General features: G+C 39.7%; 1 pseudogene; it reads left to right on the plus strand.

The window, feature by feature from the left end:
* The first annotated feature begins 11,424 nt into the window (after nt 1-11,424).
* Nucleotides 11,425-11,748, plus strand: LOC145791346 (secreted RxLR effector protein 161 pseudogene; annotated as a pseudogene).
* The last annotated feature ends 3,586 nt before the right edge of the window (nt 11,749-15,334 follow it).

The raw sequence follows: 15,334 nt of genomic DNA on the forward strand, positions 1-15,334 counted from the left end.
GACGCGAAGGAAGAGCATGAGAGAGAGAGAGACAGAAATCAATACCTAGCTGGTGCAGATGGTGGTCATGGTGGAGCCTCGAAATCGAGAGAGCTTCAAAATCGAAATCGCTCAGAGATGAAATCTCTGAGACCGATCTGAATCTCTGAGAAATCAAGCACTGCCTCTCTCTTCGCAAGCTCCCAGTCCCTGTCCTCCCTCTTCTCTCATAAAACTATGATTACTAGCCAGATCTAGAGAGAGAGAGAGAGACGGTGGAGCTTTGAAATCGAGAGAGAGATCTTCAAAATCGAAATCGCTCTGAATCTCAAAATGAACCTGCATGAATCTGAATCTCAAAGAAAATCACTCTCGAGGGTTTAGAAGCAATTGGGGGTGAGCAGGAGAGAGGCGAGATTTGAAGGTGTGAGAATGAGAGGGTTGAGAGAAAGAGAGAGAGATGCGTGCGTATTACATCTCAGATTCAAAATAAGGGTTTCAACAAAGAGGGAGAGAGGAGGCGCGTGAGGCCAACGGATTTGGAGGCGTTTAAAAGCGACTCCTATTATAAAACGGTGTAGTTTTATTTTAAAGAATAGGTGGCATTTATAAAACGCCGTTAAAAATTAATACAAGTGACGTTCAACAAAACGTCGTTAAAAAAATGCCACCATATCCCATTTTTCCTGTAGTGTGATGATGGTGTGGCGGCTCAAAAAGTTGCTTCGGGACCATTAATTGAATGTTCAGGTTTCAAGAATGGCATGCGTGAACGGTTAGTTCAGAGCATAGAAGAGATGAAAAGTCAGAGAGGTAGAACTGATATGGGCTCAGTTGGACTTATAAGGAGCTTAAGTGAGACTGATTTTAGAAGGCCTAATATAAATTTAGAGGTAGTATTGGGTGAAGCCCAGCCTGGTAATGAAAAGATTGGGCCAGTTGGTAACAGGCCTGGTCATAGTACAGGTAATATTAGCCCAGGCGTTGTGGAGAAGTCACGTATGCAGGTATTTGGGCCAACTGACAATTCAAGACCTGTGATGGGATGTGGAAACCAGCCTCTTGGTCCATTAAGTGTATCTCAAAATTAGACCCAGGTGGAGCAACATTATTTTCCAGCAGCTCAGGGAATCAGTAATTGCATAGCTCAACCAGCTGCGATCAGAAATAATCAGCAGCGAAGATAGGGGAAAGAGCTTCGGAGCAGAAGAAAGATTGGAAGAAGAGGTATGAATTTCAGAGGTGGTTTCCAGAGAGGCGCTCTGTTTCATACAGCTGCCGCTCCGATCTCAGCTTCTCTGTCGATTATTGATAGTCCAGGTAGGCACAGAGCCCTTCAACATGAAGCTCAGGAAACAATTAAGTTGGGGAAGGCGCTGGGCTTGGATTTGGAAGGAAAAGAAATTGAAACAACTAAAATGATTATCCAATTGGAGGAGGAAGATGAGGCAAGGCTTGCAAGGAAAAAGAGCAAGGGAGGTGTTTAAATCAACACCAGAATGAGAGTTTTTTTTAAGAGATTGAAGTTGTTAAATAAAGATCCTATCCTAGAATGTGAGAGGGCTTGGAAGGGTAGAGAAAAGGAGAAGAATCAAGGAGTTTTTAAAAATAAAAAACGTTGATATGGTATTGTTTCAAGAGACAAAGCATTTAGCAGTTGATGAAGGATTTGCTAGGTCACTATGGCATATTGACTTAATGGAGTTCTTGGTCGTGGATGCTGAAGGAAGTGCAGGGGGTTTATTGTGCATCTCGAACCCTTCAGTGTTTGTTTTAAATGATTGTTGCTGCTCCAGAAGGTTTGTTCTTCTGTCAGGTACAGTTTATTCGCATATTGAATGTGTCATTGGGAATGTGTATGCACCAAATGAGGAATCAGATATTGAAAGAATCATATCCCAAACTGTGGTGTTTAGGCGGAGATTTTAATGAAATTACTTCAATTGTGGAGAGAGAAAAAGGGTGTTTAAGGAGAAGTAGGGGTATGTCTAAGTTTGGGAACTTCATAAATAAAATGGAATTGTTGGATATTCCTATGATGGGTAGACAATACACATGGGGTAATTCTCAGAGTTGGAGTCGAATTGATAGATTCTTAGTTAATCTGGACTGGTTCAAGTGGTTCAAACTCAGAGTGTGGAGGCTACCTAGGCGTTTATCCGATCACTACCCCATATTATTGATGGAGGTGAGAGAGATTGGGGCCCTAGACCTTTTAGGTTCATAAATGCTTGGGTTCTATATCCCTTGTTCCTTAAAGAAGTGAAAAGGGTTTGGGAAGATACACAGGTAAGAGGGTGGGGCTGGGTATGTCATTATGAATAAGCTGCGGAATCTGAAACTGGCCTTAAAAAAATGGAATATTTAGGTGTTTGGAAATGTGGAAGCTAAGCTTAAAGAGGCTGAAGATGAAGTACATGCTCTAGATTTATCTGCTGAATCTAGAGCCTTATCCGAGTCAGAAGTTGCAAGATGGAAGGAGCTTAAAGGGTTAGTTTGGAAGTATGGAAAAAGAAAGGAATGGTTGTGGTTACAAAAGTCAAGATTGGAATGGGCATTAAAAAGGGCTAAGAACGCAAGGTTCTTTCATATAATGGCATCATTTAGGCATAGCAGGAACATGCTAAACTCACTGAAGGTTGAGGATGTTGTTGTTGAAGAACCGGCAACTATTAAACAGGCAGTGTACAATCATTTGAAGAATTAGTTTGATGAGAGGTGGAGATGCAGGCCCTTACTTGGAGGTTACTTTACTCAAGTGGATCTCAGTCAAGTCACTGAAATTCTAGAAAAAGAGTTCACTAAGTCAAAGGTATGGGCAGCGATAAAGGAGTGTGATGGGAATAAAGCTCCTGGGCCGAATGGGTTTAACATGTTATGCTTTCAGAAAGGCTGGTAGGTGATGAAAGATGATATTTTGAAGTTTATGAAAGAATTTCATGATAACAGCAGGCTGGGGTATGGGGTGAACTACTCTTTTATAACTCTTATCCCAAAGATTGATAATCCTTCTTTCATCGAAGACTATAGACCAATTAGCTTGATCAACTCTGTTTACAAAATTCTGTCCAAAGTTTTAGCAAGTAGATTTAAACAAGTGCTGCCAGCCGTGATTGATAAAGCCCAATCAGCTTTCTTGAGTGGAAGGAACATCATGGATGGGATTCTTATTGCTAATGAAGTGGTGGATTGGTGCAAGAAATCTAGAAAGAAGGGTTTAATCCTTAAATTGGACTTTGAAAAAGCATATGACTCGGCAAATTGGAATTTTCTCCTTCAGATGCTAGTAAATTTTGGTTTTGGAGCAAAATAGGTGGGTTGGATCAAGGAGTGCATTGCCTCATCTAGAGTGTCTGTACTTCTGAATGGGTCTCCATCTGATGAGTTTGTCCGAAGAGAGGTTTAAGGCAAGGCGATCCACTCTCACCCCAATTGTTTAATGTTGTAGCTGAAGGGCTTAATATCATGTTGAAAAGGGCAAAAGTTATGGGAGTTATTAAAGGAGTGGATGTGGCTCATAGAGGTTTTAATGTATCTCACCTCCAATATGCAGATGATACCATAATTCAGTGTGATGCGGAGTGGTCTGAAGTTGTTGCTATTAAAAGAATTTTAAGGTGCTTTGAAGTTGTGTCTAGGCTAAAAATAAATTTCCACAAAAGTTTGGTATGTGTGGTGGGTGTGGAGGAGGATTTGGTGGAAGATTTTGCATCTAAACTTAACTGTATAAGTCATAAGTTGCCTTTCAAATATCTTGGGTTACCACTTGGTGCCAATCTGAGCAAGAAAATATCTTGGACTCTAGTCTTCGACAACTTTAAAAAAAAAGCTTTCAGGATGGAAAAATAGATTGCTGTCATTCGCAGGTAGAGTGGTCCTCATTAAATCTATTTTGTCCTTATTTCCCATTTATTATATGTCCTTATTTAAGATTCTTGAAAGTGTGGCTAAGGAACTTGATAGACTGCAAGCAAATTTCCTACGGTAAGGTACAAAAATTAGGAGGACAATAAACTTAGTCAATTGGAAAAAGATTATAATGAACAAACAAAAAGGGAGTCTTGGAATTAGGGACATTAGACTTACAAATCAATGCATGTTACTCAAATGGTGGTGGAGGTATGCTATGGAAGATGATGCACTTTGGAAATCAATTGTGTGTAGCAAGTATGGATCCATAGGTGGGAGGTGGCTGCCACCAGCTAATGCAGTTGGAGTCACTTCACAGATCTGGAGGGACATTTTGGTTGTGGCACAAGCTAACCCAAGACATTTTACATTCTTTATGGAAAGTTTGGAACTCAGAGTTGGGAATGGCAGAAGAATACAGTTCTGGGTTAATAATTGGTTGGGGGAGTCTAGTTTGCGTACTCAATTTCCTAGATTGTTTCAATTGAGTATAGAGAAAGAGGTGTCATTGAGTGTGCTGATCTCAAGGCAGGTAAGCTCAAATAGATGGTGTTTTAATTTTAGAAGAACTCTTCATGCTTGGGAGGAAGAAGAAGTGGTAAGGCTTACTGACAGGTTGGGTGCTGGGCCTAGGTTAAGTATGGATTTAGAGGACCATATGAGATGGAAGACTGATCAAGTAGGGGGTTTCAAGGTAAGCAATGTTTACAAATGCGGTGATCTAGAATTGGGGCCCACTGTTACAACAGCTGGTTTAATTTGGAATAATTTTTCTCCACCCAAAGCCAAATTCTTTACTTGGTTGGCTTGGAAAGGCAGACTTAAGACTGCAGTTTACCTAAATAGGATGGTGTTTTGAGGGGTAGTGTGGACTTGTCGTGTGTTTTCTACAAATCTGATTTGGAATCAGTAACTCATTTGCTGCTACTGTGTCCCTTTGTATGGCAAATTTGGGCATGCATAATTGACTGGTAGGGGCTTTCTTGGGCAACTCCAGGATCCATGGACTATTTATTTAATTGGTGGATGAGCTGGAAGTTCAGAAAGAAAGAAAGGCAAGTGTGGAGAGCTATCCCCTCAGCTGTGGTATGGTCTGTGTGGAAGTGCAGAAATGAATGCATTTTCTCCAACAAGCCCCCACTTTTGGAGGAGTTATGTGAGCTAATTAAAGTTTGACTAGCATTGTGGCTGAAAACATTTGATCCTGGTTGTTCATATTCTGTTGGTGACATTGTAAGGACTATTCATCTGGTAAGAAAATTCATTTAGTAACTTAGGGGGTTAGCTGCTATAGTGGTCTGTCAGGGGGTGTAGCTTGGGGCAGATATGGAGGTTTTTATGAATGGTTGTTGCAGTTCTCTTGTAATGGGAATTGGGAGTGCATCTGTAGTTGTGGGAGTGCAACTGCAATTTTCTGAGATGAGGCTAAGTAGATGTTGATGGGTTTTCTTGATGATGTGGTTACTTGGGAGTACATCTGTAGTTATCAGAGTGCAATTGCATTTTTCTTGTCTGGGGCATTGGTGGGATTTGCTATACTACTTTTTCTGTTAATGACCTTGTGTCTAATCTGTAACAAGTGTAATACTGCATTAGGAATGGTAGTTGAGTTTGCTTTGCGTGCTTTGTGTTAATCCGTTGGGGTGAACTGTTATTGCTGTTGATCTGTTTCTGAACTGTTGTTGATCTGTTGGGGTAACAGCCACTAATCTGCTGCTGTTGATCTGTTGGGGTATTCTCCTACTGTTGTCCTGCTTCGAATGCCAGTTGCTACCTATGCTTTGTTGTTCTGTCCCTTAATGGATTGATCTGTTAGCTGTGGGGATATGCTGAACTGTTAATATGCTGAACTAATGCTCCAACAGAGAGGTTTTCTGATGAATTGTCAAGGGGTGTGCCATGTTGATTTTTGTGGTCGCTTTTGTTTGCTTGTTTCTGTTTTGCTCCGTATGTTGTTTACTCACCAACATAGAGCTTGGAGTTTGTGCTAGCAGACGATTTGGTGTCCATCTTGGTGCCAACCTAGTTGGGATCTGGATGTTTCACTGTGATGCTTTTTGCACCCTCCTCTTTATTGATGTACGTTCTCATACTCTGTATGTTTTTCCATCAATAAAGTTTTCTTTTTTTGCTAATCAAAAAAAAAAAAAAAAAAAGAGCTGTTACTTCCCCAAATAGCTACAATCAATTTATTTTGATCAACTAATATGGCCGGAAGACCCCCTGCAAAATGGATCCCCATAAGCATATTATAAACAAAATAAAATAATAAAATAAAATGAAGTAAATACACAAAAGCAACAAATAGAGCTTGTGATGAGCTAGCCAGAGAATACCATTGTGCTTCTATCTCTCCCCTTTAAGGACCCACCAACCATAGCAAATATAGAATGCTAAACAAGTGAAAGCCTATACATGAAATAGAACAGCATTAAATATTTAATATTCTTTACAAAAAGAACATTAACACATTGAAAAGACATGAATTTGATGATTCCATGGACGTCTATGACAACAAAAACAAGCAAAAGGCTTGGATGCAAAAAGTTACATTCCACCATCAAATCCATCTAGAACTTCACATTATAGACAAGTTTAATAAGAGAAGTATAAAAATCCAATATAACCTGTCTAGTTCTATGCACCATGTGACATCTGTTTTTTCAATATGGTTTCAACAAATAATTTGATGATATAATAATTGTGAAGGTTATATAAACAATATGCCCTGTATCAATATTCTGAACTATTTAGCTAGTTTGAACAGTGTTAAAGATTGGCTCAGATTTTTAACGATGGTTGCTGATTGATGGCTGCCATAAATGCTGATTGATGGTTGCCATAAATGATAGTGGTTGCCATAAATGAAGTCGGCAGCTTGTCTCTCCCATTGATCTATAAATGGGTAATGAATGAGAGGAGTTTTGTTTGGTGAGTTGAAGAGAGAATACAGAGCAGAGAGAGAATTACAGAGTGCGTAATACTTTGTTCCAAATATAGTGAAATTTGCTGCCCATGGACGTAGGCGATTTGCCGAACCACGTAAATCTTTGTGTGTTCTTGCTTGTGTGCTTGTGTGTGATTGTTTTCTACCTTCTTGGCACAACAAATTGGTATCACAGCATTGTTGTGCAAAAAACAGAGTGTTTTTTCTGTAAATTAAAAATTTCAAAGTTTTCAAAATCGAGTTTTCAGCATACCTCGACGACCACCTCGACGAAAAGAGTTCAGACCCAGAAAGACCAACCCACGAGGACATTTCACGTGCCCTTACGTGCTTGCCGAAGTTCTGCCGGAGACTTGCTAGAAAGTTCAGTCCGGCGAAGAAGCAAAGGTTGAAGAAGTCAACTTGTCCTAAAGGCTTGAAGTATTCACTTGTGCACTAAAATAGCTCAAGTTCCTACTTGGTAGAGTGGTTAGAGCTTTTGGTTTGAAACCTTACCAAACAAAATTCCAATTTATTTTTGGAAGCTGCCATGTCACTCCACATCATCGCCAGGTGTCAGCCTAGTCACTGCCACGTCATTGACACATCAGCACACCTGCCACGTCAGTGCTCCACTCAGCACTGCCAAGTCACTGCCACGTGTTGAGATACGTTACCGCCAGATCAACTGCTACGTCAGCGCCACATCAGCACATCTGCCACGTCATTAATTCCTGTCAGCCGAACTTTTTGAAATTATAGGGAGGCCCTTGAAAGTTTGGTAAATTACATTTCAGCCCCTAATCTTGCTGAAATTGCAATTTAGCCCCTAAAACTTCTATTAACTGTAGTAAGGTCCCCAGAGTTTTGGGAAATTGTAATTTGGCCCCTGGATTTGGAGAAATTTCATTGAGGTCCCTACAGAGGTGGAGAAAAGTGCTTCCTAGCTAAATCAACCATTCTGGACACAACCGCGGATTCTATTTTTTGAGATTCGGACCCGAATTTTCAGTGAAGTTTTCGGGAGCTTAGAATTTGCCGTGTTCCAGGCATTTCAAGCGTCCGTTATTGTTTGTGGTGGAGATTATTGAGCAGTCTCAATGGCAGAATCTGCAGAAACGAGATCAACCGAGTCCACAAGTAACCCAGCGACTACAAGTAACTCTAGGCATTAGACCCCGGTGTCCCATGCTAAGTTCGAGGTAGAAAAGTTTGATGGAAGCAACAACTTCAGCATGTAGAGGTGCGAAGTTAAAGATATGTTTGTCCATATGAACCTACACTTCACTCTGGGAGACAAACCAGATGACTTGGACGAGATAAAATGGGAGAAAGTGAATCTCCTGGCCTGTAGTTCCATCCCACTGTGTCTTGCAAAAGAAGAGAAGTACGCCTTCACAGAATATGATACTGCGAAGGAGCTTTGGAAGGCGTTGGAAGACAAGTTCATGACAAAGAACATTGAGAATCGGCTCCACATGAAAAAGAGGTTGCTTCATTTCGACTACAAGAAAGGTATTTCGATGAACGAACACCTGAACAAGTTCAACAAAATTCTTGCCGATTTGAAAAACCTGGATGTTCAAATTGATGATGAAGATAAAGCACTCTTATTGTTAAATTTCTTGCCTGACACATATGACCATCTCACCACCACTTTACTATATGGTAAAGAAAAGATCAAGTATGTTGATGTTTCAAACGCCTTGGTAAATAATGAGTTCAGAAGGAAAGATAAGTTTGCAAACACGGACTCAGCATCAGAGGCTTTGACAGTCAGAGGCAGGATGGATAACAGAAGATATGTAGGGCGGGGAAAGTCTCACTCAAAATCCAAAGGGAGATCATCAGATAGAAGACGTCTTGCAAAAGGCGAGTGTGCTGCTTATCGCCAAAAGGGGCATTAGGCAAAAGATTGTCCCAATAAAGACAAGAAAGAGGAAAAGGTGAACGTTGAACGAGATGGAGATAATGGTGAAGGATCAGCCTTCACAGTTTCATCACTTGGCCAGTCTTATGAATGGATTCTAGATTCCGGATGTTCCTACCACATGTGTCCTAACAAGCAGTGGTTCTCGAGCTTACGAGAGTTCGATGGAGAAGTTATGTTGATGGGCAACGACCAAGCTTGCAGAACAAAAGGGATTGGAACAATTCGACTGAAGATGCATGATGGAACAATCAGAATTCTTGAAGATGTTCGGTATGTACCAGATTTGACGAAGAATCTCATTTCAATAGGAGTTTTGGACTGCAAAGGTTACAGAGTAACTGTGGAAGGTGGAGTCCTCAAAGTTGTTAGAGGAGCATTTGTTGCAATGAAGGGTACTCGGAAGGGAAATTTATATTTCCTAGACAGCTCTACAGTCACAAGAAGAGTAACTGTCTCCACCAGCTCAGAGGATGATGCATCAGACATTTCCAAACTTTGGCACATGTGTTTAGGGCATACAGGAGAAAAGCTTTACAAGGGTTAGTAAAGCAAGGCCTCTTGAAAGGCGCCAAAATAGGAAAGCTTGAGTTTTGCAAGCATTGTGTACTGGGCAAGCAAACAAGAATTAAGTTTGGTACTACTATTCATAATACTAAATGGATTCTAGACTATGTTTACACCGATGTATGGGGTCCTTCCAAAAATGCTTCTTTGGGAGGTAAACACTACTTTGTGTCGTTTAAGAAGAGCATGGGTTTACACAATGAAACATAAAGATGAAGTATTAGACATCTTTCTTACATGGAAGAAAATGATTAAGACCCAGACAGGCAGGAAGATCAAGAAGCTCAGATCTGATAATGGTGGCAAATACACATCAGATCCCTTTTTTGAGGTTTGTCGGAATAAAGGGATAGTGAGATTTTTCACAGTTAATGGAACGCAACAGCAAAATGGAGTTGCAAAACGCATGAACCGCACTTTGGTAGAGAAAGTCTGGTGTATGCTGTCACATTTAGGATTGAGCAAGGCATTTTAGGGCGAGGCATTGAACTATGCTCGTCATCTTGTTAACCGACTACCTACTGTAGCACTTGATGGCAAGACTCCTCTAGAGGTATGGTCAGGAGCGCCAACTACTAATTATCAGCTACGTATCTTTGGATGTCCAGCATATTTTCATATTACAGAATCTAAGTTGGTTCCCAGAGCCAAGAAAGCCATCTTCTTAGGCTTCAGTGACGGTGTCAAGGGATATAGACTCTGGTGCCCTAAATCAAAGAAAGTTGTCACTAGAAGAGACATTACCTTTGATGAGTCTACAATGCTGAAGCAGCCAAATCCTCAAGAGAATGATAAAGCAATGATGAAGTCAGTGCAGGTGGAGTTTGAGACTCTAACAAAGACTGCTCAGACAAGCAACAATCCTAAAGAAGTTTCAGTTGACAGCTCTGAAGAAGATTTTGAAAAGAGTTCAGATGAAAATGAAGATCCAGAGGCCCCATAACAGTCAGAACCCATTGCAATCAGAAAAGGAAAAAGAGTTACTAAGCAACCCAGTTGGATGACCGATATGGTGGCCTATGCACTTCCAATCATTGAAGATAATATTCTTTGCACTTTCAAAGAAGCTATGCAGAATCCAGAAAGTGTCAAATGGAAGGAGGCTATGGATAAAGAGATCGGGTCACTTCACAAGAACCAGACTTGGGAGTTAGTGCAACTTCCAAAAGGCAAGAAAGCAATTAGGTGTAAGTGGGTTTACACCAAGAAGGAAGGCATCCCAGGCAAAGACAACATCAGATTCAAAGCTAGATTGGTAGCTAAAGGCTATGCCCAGAAGAAAGGAATAGACTACAATGAGGTATTCTCACCTGTTGTGAAGCACATGTCTATTCATATCTTGCTAGCTTTGGTTGCACAGTTTGATCTCGAGCTCGCCCAACTCGATGTCAAAACTGCCTTCTTACATGGAGATCTTGAAGAAGAGATATACATGTCCCAGCTAGATGGTTTCAAAGTTGCTGGAAAATAGAATTGGCCATGTAAGCTGAACAAATCGTTGTACCGGTTGAAGCAATCCCCAAGACAGTGGTACAAGTGATTTGATCGGTTCATGGCGGAAAAGAAATACACAAGAAGCTAGTATGATCATTGTGTATATTTTCATAAACTTTCTGATGGTTCCTTCATCTATTTGCTCTTATATGTAGATGATATGCTGATTGCATCTAAGAGCAAGGTGGAGATTGATAAACTCAAGGCACAGTTGGTAGGAGAGTTCGAAATGAAGGATCTTGGCGAAGCAAAGAAAATTCTTGGCATGGAGATCAAAAGAGACAGGAAGAAGGGCACGGTTTGTCTAACCCAAACCCAGTATCTGAAAAAGGTGTTAGACAGATTTGGCATAAATGGGAAAACAAAAGTTGTGAGTACACGATTGGCCCTTCATTTCAAGCTTAGTGCTTCGATGTCTCCACGCACAGAAGAAGAACGAAAGCATATGGCATAGGTTCCATATGCAAATGAAGTTGATGCATTAATGTATGCTATGGTTTGTACAAGGCCTAACATCTCACATGCTGTGAGTATGGTAAGCAGGTATATGCATGATTCGGGGAAAGGTCACTAGTACGTAGTGAAATGGATCTTAAGGTACTTACATGGCATAATTAATATGGGTTTGAAGTTTGAGGGAGATCATAGACTCGGACAGAATCTGGTTGGATATGTGGATTCAGATTATGCTGGTGACTTGGACAAGCGCCAATTAATAACAGGGTATTTATTTACGTTTACTAAAGGCCCGGTAAGTTGGAGGAGGTCAACGCTTCAGTCAACAGTGGCTTTGTCTACTACAAATGCAGAGTACATGGCAGTGATAGAAGCCTTGAAGGAAGCTATTTGGCTACATGGGTTGATTGAGGACTTAGGTATTGTTCAGAAGCACGTTGAGGTGTACGGCAATAGTCAAAGTGCCATTTGGTTGGCAAAGAACTAGGTTCATCATTCTCGCACCAAGCACATTGATGTTCGTTTCCATTTCGTCCGAGAAATTGTGAATGAAGGGGATATGCTCACAAAAGTGGTTTCTGGGATCAAGTTCCAAAACTATTTGGACTTGGGCAACATCTCTCGGAACTGAGCACCTTCAGGTGCATGGCAGTGTTGATCGATCACTATGTTGGATAGAGAATCCTCGCCAAGGTGGAGATTTGTTAAAGATTGGCTCAGACTTTCAACGGTGGCTGCTGATTGATGGCTGCCATAAATGTTGATTGATGGTTGCCATAAATGTTGGTGGTTGCCATAAATGAAATCGGCAACTTGTCTCTCCCATTGATTTATAAATGGGTAATGAATGAGAGGAGTTTTGTGTGGTGAGTTGAAGAGAGAATACAGAGCGGAGAGAGAATTACAGAGTGTGTAATACTTTGTTCCAAATATAGTGAAATCCGATGTCCGTGGACGTAGGCAATTTGCTGAACCACGTAAATTTTTGTGTATTCTTGCTTGTGTGCCTGTGTGTGATTGTTTTCTGCCTTCTTGGCACAACGAACTCACAATAAAACTCTAATCATGGCAACATATAGTATATCTAGACTAGGCTATGTAGGTTGTGACCAACTAGGATACATTCTACTCAATCACCATGGTGGCTGGTCATGCTGTTAGTGCAAGCAGTTACTTTCAATGTTTCACTTAATGGGTTGTGCCCTGCTCGTCCAAGTTTCAGCCCAAGTGCTAGTCAAATAATATTCAACAGACATAAATATATTACTGAAGATTATTGGCACTGTGAAATTATCAAACATAAGTCTAACACAGTCATGATTTACCAAAGGTCAGCACTTTGAAAGAGAATCAAGGGGGCAAAAACAAAAACAAAAATTCTGAAAAGAAGATCAACATTGCTTCTAATTTTACGTTATTAAGAATCTAAGATCAATGTTGCTAGAAAAACATAGCACAGAGGAGTAACGGACAGAAGTGTTGGAGCTTCAAGTTTAAAGTTACTTGCCTCGAGATTGTAGTCTTATTATAAGTCCTACATGTTTGAGGCTTCAAGATCTTTGGAGGGACAGATCATTTCACTTGATTTTCACTTGAGTGCATAAGTTTTAAAAATAAATCATTATTGAAATCTATATACAATTCTACGTCCATATATATACTTCAATAAATCAAAGTGAGACTAATATTAAAGGATCCATATTGCTTACCTTGCTACTGTGTTGATTACACCAATAGCCACCGAGGAGTACCCAAGTAACTGAATGAATCTATATCTCCTCCTAATAAATATATACAAGGAGAAGTTGCCAAACTAGAAAGCTCTACTGATACAACTTAGCAACTGAAGAGTGAGGTTCAATTGAAAAGAGAAAAAACCAGATCTGACAGAGCAATGAAAAGAATGAGCAAGGTTTGATCAGAGAGAGAGAGCATACCTGAGAAAAATGGTCTCCTTTTCACATAGGGCACGCCTGATACTTGAACATGATTGGAGACTTTGATGTTTAAACCCTTGATACAATCCTTTGCCATCGTTGCTGCTCGATATGAGAGAGAGAGAGAGAGAGAGAGAGAGGGGGGAAAATGAATAAATGATCAATAGCTTCTAGATTCCTGGCTGGAACCTATGTACCTTTTCACTCCTCCAATAGTTCTGTACAGACTTCATCATTCCTGCTGCTTCATCTCCAGTTGATTTTTGATCTGATTATTTGATTTGTCCTATTGTGAGTGAGAAATAAAATTTAGAGAGATAAGTAGGCTGTTTTTAAAAAAAAATTTCCTGCCAAAAGGCTATTTTGATCTAAACAACTGTCAGGTTAAGAAATTAGAAAGACAATCCAACAACTAAATCGGTGTCGTATCATCATAGGGCTAACACAGCATTTTCTGAATGACATTGAATGCTTGGCGTTTCACAAAAATGCCAGTAATAAAACATCCTCTTAAGCCCTTTTTTCGTGTAGTGTATATAAGTTCCTCATGCCAAGCATGCAAGCTTTGCAATAGAACTCACCCAGGCTAACCATGCAGACATAAAAGAATACTGAGCTGGCGATAAGAGTATAAACTAGCTGGGAAGTATGTTTTAATTGCAGTTGGTGATGGTCAATAGTTTCATGGTCTCTGCAAATGTAGTAAAAAGGGCTTGAAAATAGGAGAAACCTTAGATGGATGAAACCATACAAAGAGCTTTGTTTACCAATAGGCTAATAGATGAAACCATACGAAGAGCTTAGTTTAGCCTTTTGAAAAGTTTCATCGACATCATATAATTATTGTTTAGTGGCCATTGTTACTCACCCTGTGGTGATCAACATGATCACCAAAAACTGCTATGATTTGTAAAGAATCAGGAGAACATTTCAAAAGTAGATCAAATATAACCAAATATGGGTAGAAGGGAGTATGAATTATATATATATGGTTATAACCAAAATTAAGAAGAAACAAGAGCTTCAATTAAAACCAAAACGATAGAATTTGGGACCTCTTCAATCCAAGTCTAGAACCAATTTTCATGATCGAAGAGTTCGCCCTTGGCAACACCCGATGTTGTACAAACACACCCACAACCTCCATTGATACAAATGGAACAAAGTAAAACTCGGATAAAAGTGGGGAGTGAAAAGTATATTCATACTTTTTAAATCAAACCAAAAAAATTAAAGAGTGCCAGATTTTCAAGTAAGAAGCAAAATCCAACTAGAAATTTGTTAAAGTTATAAACAAAATGAACATAGAACGAGTATCAATAAATTAACTAGTAAAAAAAGCATTGCTTCCTCGTAATTTAAAAACACAATAAATAGATGAAAATTGTATTAAAATGTATAAAAAAAAATGTAAAACTATTTTGGAATGCATAAAAGCTGTTCTGAGATTCAAACTTTTTTCACATTTTCTTTCTTCTATTGATAACCATATGCGTTGTCATTAGCATGGTTGTAACGCCCCGAAATAATTCAACATGAACTACCCACATTAATTAACATTCACTAATCCATGACAATAAACCTCCCATCTTTACATAGTTAATAAGAGAGTTTATACAAAAGTTTCACATGCGGATATACATTCAACGATAGAAATACACATGAATCTATAGCATGCGAAGCACCTAATCTCAAAGAAATAAAATGCCCTTAAAAGATTACATCTTCCAGGGCAATAGCCCGGTTACACAAAACGGTCACTCGGACCCATACACGTTTAGCCCTTCGCTTTACAAAATATACAACAAAAATAAGAGAGCTATTTACTCTTCACAAAAATATCCATGCCCTTAGTTCGACAGGATCACCACATCTTTACCTGCACCAAATCCCATAGGGGTGAGCATAAATCCCAGTAGAGAATTCTAACAAAGTATATACAGATATGCCAAATCTCAATAAAATACTAATGTTCATGTTATGCCAAAAGTAAAGGGGAATTTCATTTCAATGCACGATTTGAAAATCACCATGTTCTCAATAAGATTTTTCAATCTCATCAATTTAAAAACTTCCAATTTTAAATCAATAGGGGCGGTAAATACGACACTGGTAATCCCTAGGCTGGTGTCTGCA

The sequence above is a fragment of the Camellia sinensis genome, chromosome 5 (assembly GCF_055761805.1).
Source record: "Camellia sinensis isolate YWXY chromosome 5, ASM5576180v1, whole genome shotgun sequence".
Taxonomy (NCBI): domain Eukaryota; kingdom Viridiplantae; phylum Streptophyta; class Magnoliopsida; order Ericales; family Theaceae; genus Camellia; species Camellia sinensis.